Source organism: Podarcis erhardii (assembly GCF_964252035.2).
Source record: "Podarcis erhardii genome assembly, chromosome: 15".
Lineage (NCBI taxonomy): Eukaryota > Metazoa > Chordata > Lepidosauria > Squamata > Lacertidae > Podarcis > Podarcis erhardii.
Genome location: NC_138505.1, coordinates 7,301,208 through 7,313,045, shown reverse-complemented (window position 1 = coordinate 7,313,045; position 11,838 = coordinate 7,301,208). Strand labels below are relative to the sequence as shown.

At 49.5% G+C, this 11,838-nt stretch overlaps 1 long non-coding RNA gene across 1 annotated transcript; it reads right to left on the bottom strand.

Moving 5' to 3' along the window:
- Nucleotides 1-4,461: 4,461 nt before the first annotated feature.
- On the bottom strand, nucleotides 4,462-9,448 carry LOC309330150. The gene is made up of 3 exons (XR_014151315.1): nucleotides 9,221-9,448; nucleotides 6,741-6,859; nucleotides 4,462-4,720 (listed from the first exon to the last, which is right to left on the bottom strand). It is a non-coding gene; the product is annotated as an uncharacterized lncRNA (long non-coding RNA).
- Nucleotides 9,449-11,838: the final 2,390 nt, after the last annotated feature.

The following is an 11,838-nucleotide window of genomic DNA, read 5'->3' as shown; positions in this document are numbered from 1 at the left end:
ATCTTGGATGTGGTCGGGTGAAGGCCGGAGGCATCGATAAGATAGCCCAGGAACTCTACCTGTGGAACGGCGATCTGGCACTTCTCCCTCTTTACCTTGAGCCCGGCCTCTTGGAACCTGGTCAGCACGGCACGGAGGCGCTTGAACAGCTGCTGGTGTGAGTCTGCAGACACCAAGATGTCATCAAAATATGGTACCACGCCCGGAAGCCCTTGCAGGAGACGCTCCATAAGGCTTTGGAAGATGCCAGGAGCCACACTCACCCCGAACTGCAACCGGCGGCAACGGAATGCCCCCCGGTGGGTGACGATCGTCTGGGCTTCAGCAGTGGCATCATCAACTGGCAGTTGTTGATAGGCTTGGGCAAGGTCCAGCTTAGCGAAGACCTTACCCTCACCCAGGGAATGCAGCAGGTGTTGGACAACAGGAACCGGATAAGCGTGCTGCTGAAGTGCCTTGTTGATCGTGCACTTGTAGTCAGCGCAGATTCTCACCGACCCGTCCGGCTTGACAGGCGTGACGATGGGGGTTTCCCACTTGGCGTGGTCAACCGGCTCCAAAACTCCTTGGGCGATGAGTTTGTCCAGTTGTTCGTCCACCTTAGCCTTGAGAGCAAAGGGAACCCGGCGTGGCTTTAGCTTGATGGGGGCGACTTGTGGATCAAGGCTAAAGGAGATGGGCGTACCTGTATATTGCCCCAAGGTGCCGTCAAAAACCTCGGCAAAGTCTTTGACCAGACCCTCAGTCTCTGCGTTAGAGATGCAGTTGATGCCGGTGATTTCCAGGCCGAGGGCATCAAACCAGTCTAGCCCTAGGAGGCTTGGCCGCTGACCTTCGACCACCACCAACCGGAGCAGGCCCGAAAAAGCCTTGAAGGCAATCCGGAACCGGCCAACACCTACCACGGGAATGTCGTTTCCCTGGTAGTCTCTCAGGTGTATGCGGTGAGAGTCGAGTTGCCTTTTGGACACTCTGGGTACCAGTCTTTTGATGGTGCTCCACGACACGATGGACAGGGCAGACCCGGTGTCAATCTCCATGTCACATGGAGCTCCTTCAATGAGCACCGTGACGTTCAGCTTGCGTCGCATAGGCGAGTCGGTTTGGCCAATCGTGGTGCCAGACGGACAGCGGCAGTTGGTGAGAGCAAAACAACTTTCCTTGGCAGACTGGAGTGAAGGCTTGGACTTGCGAGTCGATGAAGGGGGGGTGTCAGACGGAGCCGATCGGCAGACCTTAGCGATGTGGCCCCTTCTGGAACACTTCCTACAGATGGCGTCTCTGAATCGACACTTGGCACGGGAATGGTTGCCTCCGCAGCCGGCACATTCCGGTTGGCCCTTGGACTTCTGTTGGAACTTCCTGCGCTCCCGCTTTGTCTGGTGCACGTCATCGCCTTCACTGGAGGATGCCTCATCACTGCTGGCCTCTTCATGATGCACCGGAACTGGCTCCCTAGCAAGACGTGGGCTGCTGGACTTGCGGATCTCCTGGGCGGAGCGTTCAGCAGCTTCTGAGGCCACAGCCTCCTCAATGGCTTTCTGCAGCGTGAGGTCTGGCTTGGCGAGGAGACGCCGTTGCAGATGGATGTCCCGGACCCCGCAGACGATTCGATCCATCAGGGCATCGTCTAAGTCTCGGAACTCACAGTGCATTGCAGCCTGTCGCAGGGTGGTGGTGTAGTTGTTGATTGACTCCCCCTCTGCCTGGTTCCGGTGGTAGAACGCATGGTGGGCAGCAATCTTGGACGGCTTTGGTGCGTAGTGGTTGCGGAGCTTCTCTTGGATCGTGTCCCATGGTGTTGCCTGGACTGCTTCAGGCGCAACCAATGCTCGGGCCGTCTCAAACACCTCAGGCCCACAGAGGCTGAGGAATAGGCCCCGCTTACGATCCTTTGATACTGCTGTCAGCTCGTTGGCTTGGAGGTAGCAGTCGAACCGAGCGAGGTAGGAGTCCCATGATTCAGAGGCTGGCGCAAACGGCGGTAGAGGCACAAGTGAAGCCATGATTCCGATGCCGGCGTGAAGGGCGATGGATGGAACACAGTGCTCTAGCCAGAACAGTCAGCTCTGAATTGGTTCTGTCCAGTGATTTCGCTCAGTGATTTCGCTCAGTGATTCAGCTCAGTTCAGAGGCTGGCCGCATCTGGCTGTGCTCTGATGTCCATCAATCCCATCCTCGTCGCCAGTGTTAAGTTGTGGGTTGACATAGCCGACGACCAGCAATTTCTCCAAATAGCTCTTTATTTCGTAAGCTGGAATAGTACTGACTGCAAACAGCTCAGCCGGCCTGCTTTTATAGGCAGCCGGCTGTCAACATTGTAACAACAACAGCCCAGAGTTCCTGCCTAAAATAACTGACGCGGACCTGAGGGAAAACTATCTACAGACCTGAGTGAAAACTATATACAGTATCCCCCTGCTGGCCCAGGGTGAAACTTCACTACATAACAACAACAATAATAATAATAATAATAATTTTATTATTTATACCCCACCCATCTGGCTGGGTTTCTCCAGACACTCTGGGCGGCTTCCAATGGAATATTAAAATACAATAACCTATTCAACATTAAAAGCTTCCCTAAACAGGACTGCTTTCAGATGTCTTCTAAAAATCCGGTAGTTGTTTTTCTCTTTGACATCTGATGGGAGGGCGTTCCACAGGGCAGCTGCCACTACTGAGAAGGCCCTCAATACAGGACATTTCATTTTACATTGAAATAAAGAACTATCCCATATTATACAGGACTCGTGGCGTCTCTTGATGGGCACCATGTCAATAATAAAACTGTTGTTGTTGTTGATTCAGGCAGGTAGCCGTGTTGGTCTGATGCAGTCAAAATCAATTAAATAAATAAAAAATTGTCCAGTAGCACCTTAGAGACCAACTATGTTTTTTGTGTGTTCAGACCCAGAGACCTCCCCCCTAAATAAAAACACATTTGACTCAAATTTTAGTTTTGGTTTTTGGCAGAATTTAGTCCACAACCTCAATGATTACAGAAAAGTGAGTGGTTGCATAGGCTCTGGTTCGACTAGCTCCCTGCACCCTTGCAGGTAGCGCTGAACCAGAGCTCTATCATAGGTCACCCAAGGGTAGGTAGGTAGTAGACTCTGTTCACTCCCCAGCTGCTCTCCTGGACTCGGGCACGGGCACAACCCCCTCATAGGGATTGCCCAACCAAGTTGAGTCCCTGGATTCCTTTAATGGAATACCCTTCACACAGGGATGGCAAGACCGTTCTCCCATCTCTATCACCTGAACCAGTGCCTATCCGCAACCTTACAAGTTGTGACGACGCTGCTACGCAGCAGGTGAAACCCAAATGGGAACAGCCATCAGCCAAGTGGGGAAAATTTCTGCTGTGCCCCTGTCCCAATGACAGACGACACACGGCGGCATAGCAAGGTCAATCACAAAATGCCCTAAATATAGGGAGAGGTGGGTGGGTGTTCCGATGCACGAGCCAAAAGAGGAAGCTCTGGTCTGGGTCACGTGCATAGGTATATATAGGTCCCTCGATCCGTTGAGACAGCACACCATTGACCAGACTAAACCCAGCAATGAGGGACCTACCAGTTGGGTGTTGTGGCTGTCCAAAATACCCACCCACAACAAGAAGGTCAGCCTCCAGGTCTCACCGCAACACATGCCCTCTTTTAGGGAGGACACACTTTCTGGGTATAAGCTTTCGTGTGCACCAGACCCTTATATATAGTGGGAGGGTAGGATGGGGTTTTTCTCCCACTATATATCAGGGTCTGGTGACTTGTGTTTCAGTGTATTTGAAGAAGTATGCATGCACACAAAGCGTGTTCTCTCTAAATGAGAGCACGTGTTGCGGTGGGTTCCGCTGAGTCACCCCTCTGTTGCCAGGTAGGGTGATAAAATATCACCCTGGCATTTAATTGGATGGCTGTGTTGCTGGGGGAATTTACTTGTTGCAAATTTGGTGGGAGGGACTGAACTGTTTAAATTCCAAGCAAGCAGCTTGGTGCTTTCTCTTTCGCTGCGTGAGCCGGATCACCCGCCCACCCGCCCTGAGTTTGGAGGGTTTGCTTGACCTTGCTATGCCTGTCATGCGGGTGAGCGCTGAGGGCCTGTGACTCAGCTCCATTGCTCCCCCAATATTGTTTTCCCTTGCTGGCATCTGATGGAATCCGGATGTCAGTTCTGTCCCCAGGCGGGGGGGGGGGGGGCACAGATAGTCTTAACCAGTGCCTAAGCAACCACTCACAGATATGTATTTTAATAAAGTTGTGGCCAAAATTATGCCAAAAACCTTAAACAAAAGTTTATGTGTGAGTTGTGAGTTATTTGAGGGGTGGCTTGGGGACCTTGACACGCAAAAGCTTATTCCCAGAACAAACTTTGCTGTTGTTGTTGTTGCTGCTGCTGTTGTGACTCAGCCTGAAAGCTGCAAGTGAGGATATGAAATGAAAACTCTGTAGAACCATATCACTTTAATTGTGAAGCTGATAAGTTAGATTTATTGGGTGGGGTGGGGGACAGTGGCATGAAAGAACCATACAATAAGCAACTTCAGAAAGGGAAAGAATACACCGCAGTGTAAATGAGCAAAATATTAATGACTGGTTAAAGGTACACCGGGAAAAACAGAGCTTCTTGGGAAACGGGCAGCATCGTAACTGTTTCAGGCCTGAAGAATGTCCAGAGATCCATCAATGGGTGGCAAGCTTCTATTATTCAGGGTCGCCTGGATAGAAAGGAAGCAAAAAGGTACAAATCTAAGAGAGAGAGCATCAAAACAGAAAGGAACATTGGGCAGTGAGGTGAAGGCGGAGTGGCTGAGATGTTGAGAGAGAGATCCTTGATCCAATCAAATTGGACTTGTCTGGAAGGGGAATCTCTGCATTTCTGACACCTGGGCCCATACACTCAACAGCCGTTACTCCAATATGTGCACTTCACGTACCATCCCCCCCCCTCCTATGGGGATCATGTTGCCATTCAAAAAAGGGACAAGCTCATCCTTATCTCAGTAAGAAAGCTGTCAGCACAACATTTCAGGCAATGGACCAAGAAGGGTGGAACCAGGGAGCCCTCCAGATACCTGCATGGGGGTGCTGTTGTGGACTACTGTACTACCACATGTCATCATCATCATCATCATCATCATCATCATCATCATCATAATATTTATACCCTGCCCATCTGGCTTAGTTTCCCCAGCCACTCTGCATGGCTTCCAACCAAATATTAAAAACAATAAAGAGTCAGACATTAAAAACTTCCCTAAACAGGGCCGCCTTCAGTTGTCTTTTAAAAGTAAAATAGTTTATTGCCTTGACATCTGCTGGGAGGGCATTCCACAGGGCCGGCACCACTACCGAGAAGGCCCTCTGCCTGGTTCCCTGTAACTTGGCTTCTCGCAGTGAGGGAACCGCCAGAAGGCCCTCAGAGCTGGACCTCAGTGTCCAGGCAGAACGATGGGGGAGGAGATGCTCCTTCAGGTATATTGGGCTGAGGCCGTTTAGGGCTTTAAAGGTCAGCACCAACACTTTGAATTGTGCTCAGAAACATACTGGGAGTCATGAACTGGCAGGGCACCAGGGAAGGGGAATGGGATCCCGGCGAGGGATGTAGCTATGATTGGTATACACTGGGACAAGTTGAAGATGGGGAAGGGGAGGTTGGGGGCGGGAGGCACTCAAGGGACTTCAGAAGATGCTGAAAGGGCAGCCACCAGTTCATGGGAACCAGGGAAAGTCGACACATCATCGGAACCAAAGGTGGCCCCAGGTGATGGCCTGGGATTCAGACTTGGATGCTGAACCTGAGGGATCCCAGCCTGCACAGGGTTCCCCGCCTCCAGAACCAGCTGAGCTGGGGCTGGGGCATGAGCCCGAAGGGTCCTTACCTGTGCTGGATCCTCAGGTGCAGGCACCAGCTGAGTCTGCTCTGGCTCCTGAGGTGATGGAGGACCCATTGCTGGCAAATGCTCCACTCTCAGCCCCGTCAGAGGAAGCTGAGGTTGCCTCTGGGTCCAGTAACCCTCCAGCCTCTCCTGAGCTGCAGAGGCTCAGGGCAGAGAGGCGGAGGGAACTAAGTTCTCGCAGAAGGAGTGCTCGCCTCCAGGCCAGGAGAGGCGAGTCACCTGAGGATTGGGGCTGCCCTATGCCTCGAGGCAGATAAAAGCTGGCCAGCCCCAGTCCCAAGTTGAGGGAGCAACATTGTTGGATGCTAGTTCCTGCCTGAACCTGTCCTGCTTTCCTCCCTGAGCTCCTGACCTGCCCTGCCTCCCTGCTTGCATGCCTGTTCCTGACTTCACCCGACTCCCTGCCCTGCACCCAGCTTCAGCTTCTACAGACTGCCTCCACGTTGCACTTTTGACCACTGACCGGACTTGGACCTCGCCTTTTGGGTAACCCATGGGACCAGCACACCCCATCTGGGTGAACACGGTGGGCTCTCAGGCATTGGGAACACTTTCAGAGGTAGGTGCGAGAACACAGCCCAGTTGACTGGTTGACCAGATCATGGGACTCCTTGGGTTTGAGAGAAGGTGTGTTTGAGAGAAGTCTGCTTTGGGACCTCCACTGGCCTGTTATTTGGGGGCTGATCCTAGGATCCCAACCTTGGCTCTTCTGCAGAGGAGGGAACCTGACCTTATGGTTTGACTTTGAACCTTTCTTATTACAGTGGACCTGAACCTTTATTTGAACACCTCACTGTCTAGCATTGCCGTTGGGACTGAGGGCACGATGAGGACTTACGCATTGTTATGCCAGGGTTGAGCAAGTCGAGCATAAAGTTTATAGAATACACATCATGTGGAGAGAAATAGGCTATGTGTACGGGGACGTTGATCTTCCCTGAAAGGGAGGCCATGAACCTGAAATAATGTGGGGTAGAACACATTATGTTAAAATTTAAGCAGGCAAATGCTGGTGTCTATAAAGGCCCTCTTTAAATTATGATCTTAATTGTACAGTTAAAGGCATTGTGGGGAAATACTTTTGAAAGCATTAAAATTGGATAGATGGAATTATAATATACAGCTGCCAGAACATTCACTTTTGTATGTTGTTGTTTAGTCATTTAGTCATGTCCAACTCTTCGTGACCCCCTGGACCAGAGCACGCCAGGCACTTCTGTCTTCCACTGCCTCCCGCAGTTTGGTCAGACTCATGTTCGTAGCTTCGAGAACACTGTCCAACCATCTCGTCCTCTGTCGTCCCCTTCTCCTTGTGCCCTCCATCTTTCGCAACATCAGGGTCTTTTCCAGGGAGTCTTCTCTTCGCATGAGGTGGCCAAAGTATTGGAGCCTCAGCTTCAGGATCTGTCCTTCCAGTGAGCACTCAGGGCTGATTTCCTTCAGAATGGAGAGGTTTGATCTTCTTGCAGTCCATGGGACTCTCAAGAGTCTCCTCCACTCACTTTTGTATAGATACCCCATTTTCACTTGCCTTCTGCAACGTTGAGAAGAGAGGCCATTGCAAACATTTAAGGGGAGGGGGGATCTCATTGGGGCTCCATCCATCATCTTCCCACCTGCTCCCACCCCACCCCCCCGCAGGGAGAATGGGGACTCCGTTCCTCACCCACAGGTAGTACAACAAGGCAAGGATACAAGATACTGAGTATGTACTGAGTTGAATAGGATCCAAAAGGCAACAGTCTGATTGGTCCTAGAACAATAGAATTCAGAATGCAGCAGTCTGATTGGTCCACAGGAGCCACCCAATCCAGCTCCAGGTGGAAGGGAATCCGCAACCTGATTAGCCAACAGGAGAATCCCAGAATTAGCCAATTACATGGGGCCCATTGTGTAAATGATGTATATAAGGCAGACATTCTGGGGGAACTTCCATTCCTCCTCACCACTACGAGCTGAATAAAGAGCATGAAATCCACTCTTGGCTCTGAGTATATTTCACAAAGGATGTGTGAACTACCTTTCATGAGCTGGACAGAGGGGGAAACAACAAGGCAGTAACCCTAGGTGCATAATTTTGAGGGGGCACAACCATGCAGGTGGGCAAGGGGTGAGTGAGAGACCTTTGCAGTGAGACTAGCAGGGATGTTTGAAGAGTCTCATTCCAAATTCTATCTGAGACATAGATCTAGGAAAGCCAACACAAAGTGTGAGAATATGAAGGTACATGGGTTGACCTGATAGGTTTCCTGGGGCCATTTTTTAAATATTTTTTTGCCTCAGGTGACAGGCACCTTCCTCACCACCCATTTTTACTTTTGCTTGCAATAAAATAAAGGCATGCAATCACAGTAAAAAGGGGCATTCGTGGTGATGTGTGTCACCTGTCAGATCGCTGCAGCTCAATCGTTCTGGCATTGGTGTTGTGGTTCAACACTGAGCTACTTATTATTTGAACAAGAAATATTTACCTTTGGGGGGAAAGGGTAGGCCTCTGTAATCAACTTTAAAATCTAATTTCTTTGGTTTTGGACAAAATCTGTGAATCACACATCCATCTTGACTGTGAAAATGCCTAAGGTAAAGGGTAAAGGGACCCCTGACCATTAGGTCCAGTCACAAACGACTCTGGAGTTGCGGCACTCATCTTGCTTTATTGGCCGAGGGAGCTGGCATACAGCTTCCGGGTCATGTGGCCAGCATGACTAAGCCACTTCTGATGAAGCAGAGCAGCGCACAGAAACACCGTTTACCTTCCTGCCGGAGTGGTACCTATTTATCTACAATGGTACCTTGGGTTACAGATGCTTCAGGTTACAGACGCTTCAGGGTTAAGAAGTTTGCTTCAGGATGTGAAGAGAAATTGCGCAGCAGAGGCAGCAGGAGACCCCATTAGCTAAAGTGGTACCTCAGGTTAAGAACAGTTTCAGGTTAAGAACGGACCTCCAGAACGAATTAAGTTCTTAACCCGAGGTACCACTGTACTTGCACTTTGACATGCTTTCAAACTGCAAGGTTGGCAGGAGCAGGGACTGAGCAACGGGAGCTCACCCCGTCACGGGGATTCGAACCCCCAACTTTCTGATCAGCAAGCCCTAGGCTCTGTGGTTTAGACCACAGTGCCACCTGCGTCCCTCGTGAAAATGTCTATTTCAGCTAATTACCCACAGAAACTCAAGATGCTAACAGTCTCAAGCAGCCCAACAATCCCAACTTAAAACAAGTCCAAACTATTAACATTTGAAAGCAAAAGCATGACAACACATTCCAAAGAGAGACATTCTTCCCCCAAGAGATTCAGTTAAAAAGGGTTCATACCACCAGCAGCCGAAGAAGCTGACTATGCGAAGATGGAGACAAAGGCTGCCGACAGACGCTGTTGGAACAGAGCTGTGTATGACATCCTTTTATAGTCTTCCATTCACAAGGTCAGAGTCCTGAGGCAGCCCTAAAGATCTAATTGTTATATGCAGTCCCTGGATATTTACAACCCTGTTTTTGACCATTAACCGTGTGGGAGTTCCCTCAACCACATGCCAAAGTCATTCCTTTTATCTGATGTTATGCCGCCTCATTCGGAAAGACTTTGTTCTTGTTATTGCTGTGTGAAATAATTTTCACACACACCCCACCCCCAGATGAGTGCTTTGGAGGCTTAATTTAAAAATAATGAGCCAATGATGGCTACAATCCTTACATAGAGAAATGTCTGGCGGCTGCCAAAATGGGAAGCGACCTGCTGCACTTTACTGTACTGTTTGTACTTTCTCGGGGCCTCCTGAACGGCATTGACACCACTGCCAGTAGCTCTTGGAGGAGGAAGGATGTTTTAGTCATGTGCAGTTATGCTAGGCTTGAGATGGACGCAGCATTTTAGAAGTTCTCTCAGTTCCTGCTAATTCATTTGTGGTGGTGTTCGCAGGGGTCAGCAACCTAAGGCCTATGGGCCACAAGTGACCCACAGGGGTCGTTTAGCCGGCCCACGAGCTGCCCCCAAACCAAAACGGCCACTCAGCGAGTCCCCCAAACCAAAACGGCCACTCGGCGAGTCCCTGCGCACTACGCTAAAGCAGTGCAGTTCGGTGCGGCGCGGCGCGGGTACTTGCTTCTGCGGTGCCGGAAATGGCATCTGTGTAAATGCCAGAAATTGTGTCTGTGCAGACACAGACACCGGAAATCGTGGGTGCCTTCAGATGTCTTCTAAAAGACTGATAGTTGTTTATTTCCTTGGCATCTGATGGGAGGGCATTCCACAGGGCGGGCACCACCACCAAAAAGGCCCTCTGCCTGGTTCCCTGTAATTTTGCTTCTTGCAGGGAGGGAACCACCAGAGCTGGACCTAAGTGTCCAGACTTAACAATGAGGGTGGAGATGCTCCTTCAGGTATACTGGACAGAGGCCATTTAGGGCTTTAAAGGTCAGCACCTACACTTTGAATTGTTATTGGAAACATACTGGGAGCCAATGTAGGTCTATTAGGACCGGTGTTATGTGTTCTCGGTGGCTGCTCCCACTCACCAGTCTAGCTGCTGCATTCTGGATTAATTGCAGTTTCCAGGTCACCTTCAAAGCTAGCCCCATGTAGAGCGCATTGCAGTAGTCCAAGCGGAAGATAACCAGAGCATGCACTACTCTTGGGAGACACTTCAAATAACTGCATTTACTAAATCTTTAGCCCATAAGGGGGCTTATTGGCATTCTCTAACTACTCTTGAATCCTTAATTGTTCCTATATCTCTGATTTCTAAAGGCTTGATATCCAGTATTTACAAATTACTAATAAGCCAGGCAATTGGCTCTCCACCAAGTCTTAGGATAGCCTGGGAGAGTGACCTTAAATATCAAATTGAAGAATGTAAGTTGGATAAATGGGATCAGATTTTGGTAAATGATTCTTTAAAAACTGTATCTTCTCAAAATCCACTTTAAAAATCATACTTAGGTGGTATTTGCTTCCAGTATGCCTTTCCAAAATCAATACAAATATTTCTCCACTTTGCTGGTAGGAGTATAAGACTATAGGAACTTATATGCACATATAATGGGAATGTGAGGTTTTATATAATTTTTGAATAAAGGTTTTTACCATTATCTTTCAAAACACGGATCAACCATTAACACCAGATCCAGCCTTGACCTTGCTTTCAATAGAAAGCAATACAAATCCCAGAATAAGTCTCTGGTCTTTTTATTATTAGCGGCAAGAACAATGTCAATAGCCAGTCAATGGAAATTTGCTTAACTCCATTGACTGATTATTGGTTTCGTAGAGTCTGGGATATCTCACACAGAGACAACTAGAAAGGTAGCCAGGAAAACTCTAAATCAAATTATTTTTTATGCTATCCGGTTTAAATTTTTGATGTAAGTCAATGCAACAAAGATGGAACACAGAGCCCCCAGTGGTTCAATTAAGTCTGTGGAAAGGATATATTTTAGAAGATTAGGATAAAGTGATTTCTTGAAGCCTTGGGTTGTGCTGGCCCATTTAGTCTAGGGTTACCAAACATCCCCATTTCCTGGGGACAGTCCCTGGATTTGTGAATAAGTCCCTGGACAAATTCCATCCCCGGAATGTCCCCGGATTTCATCTAATGTCCCCAGGACAGCTGGCTGGCTTCAGGAACTGCTCAGAAGTCCCCATATGATGGTGGTGCAGGGGCTCTAAGATGCAGCTTCCGGGCTTCCTCCACCTTCCCTGACCCAGTGACTAAGGGGATCCCTCAGCTGGGAAGGGAGGCTTCCCATTGCCTAATTAAGAGATCCTTGCCCCCTCCTGCTTGCACGCAAGCTCTGAAAGGCAGTGTGAAGCCTCCCTTCTCATCTGAGGGATCCCCGCCCCCTCCTGCTTGCACACAAGTAGGAATGGGATTGGGTCTGCTCCGATGGGAAGGGTGGCATCGCGCTGCCCGAGCCTCACCATCACCGCCACTCTT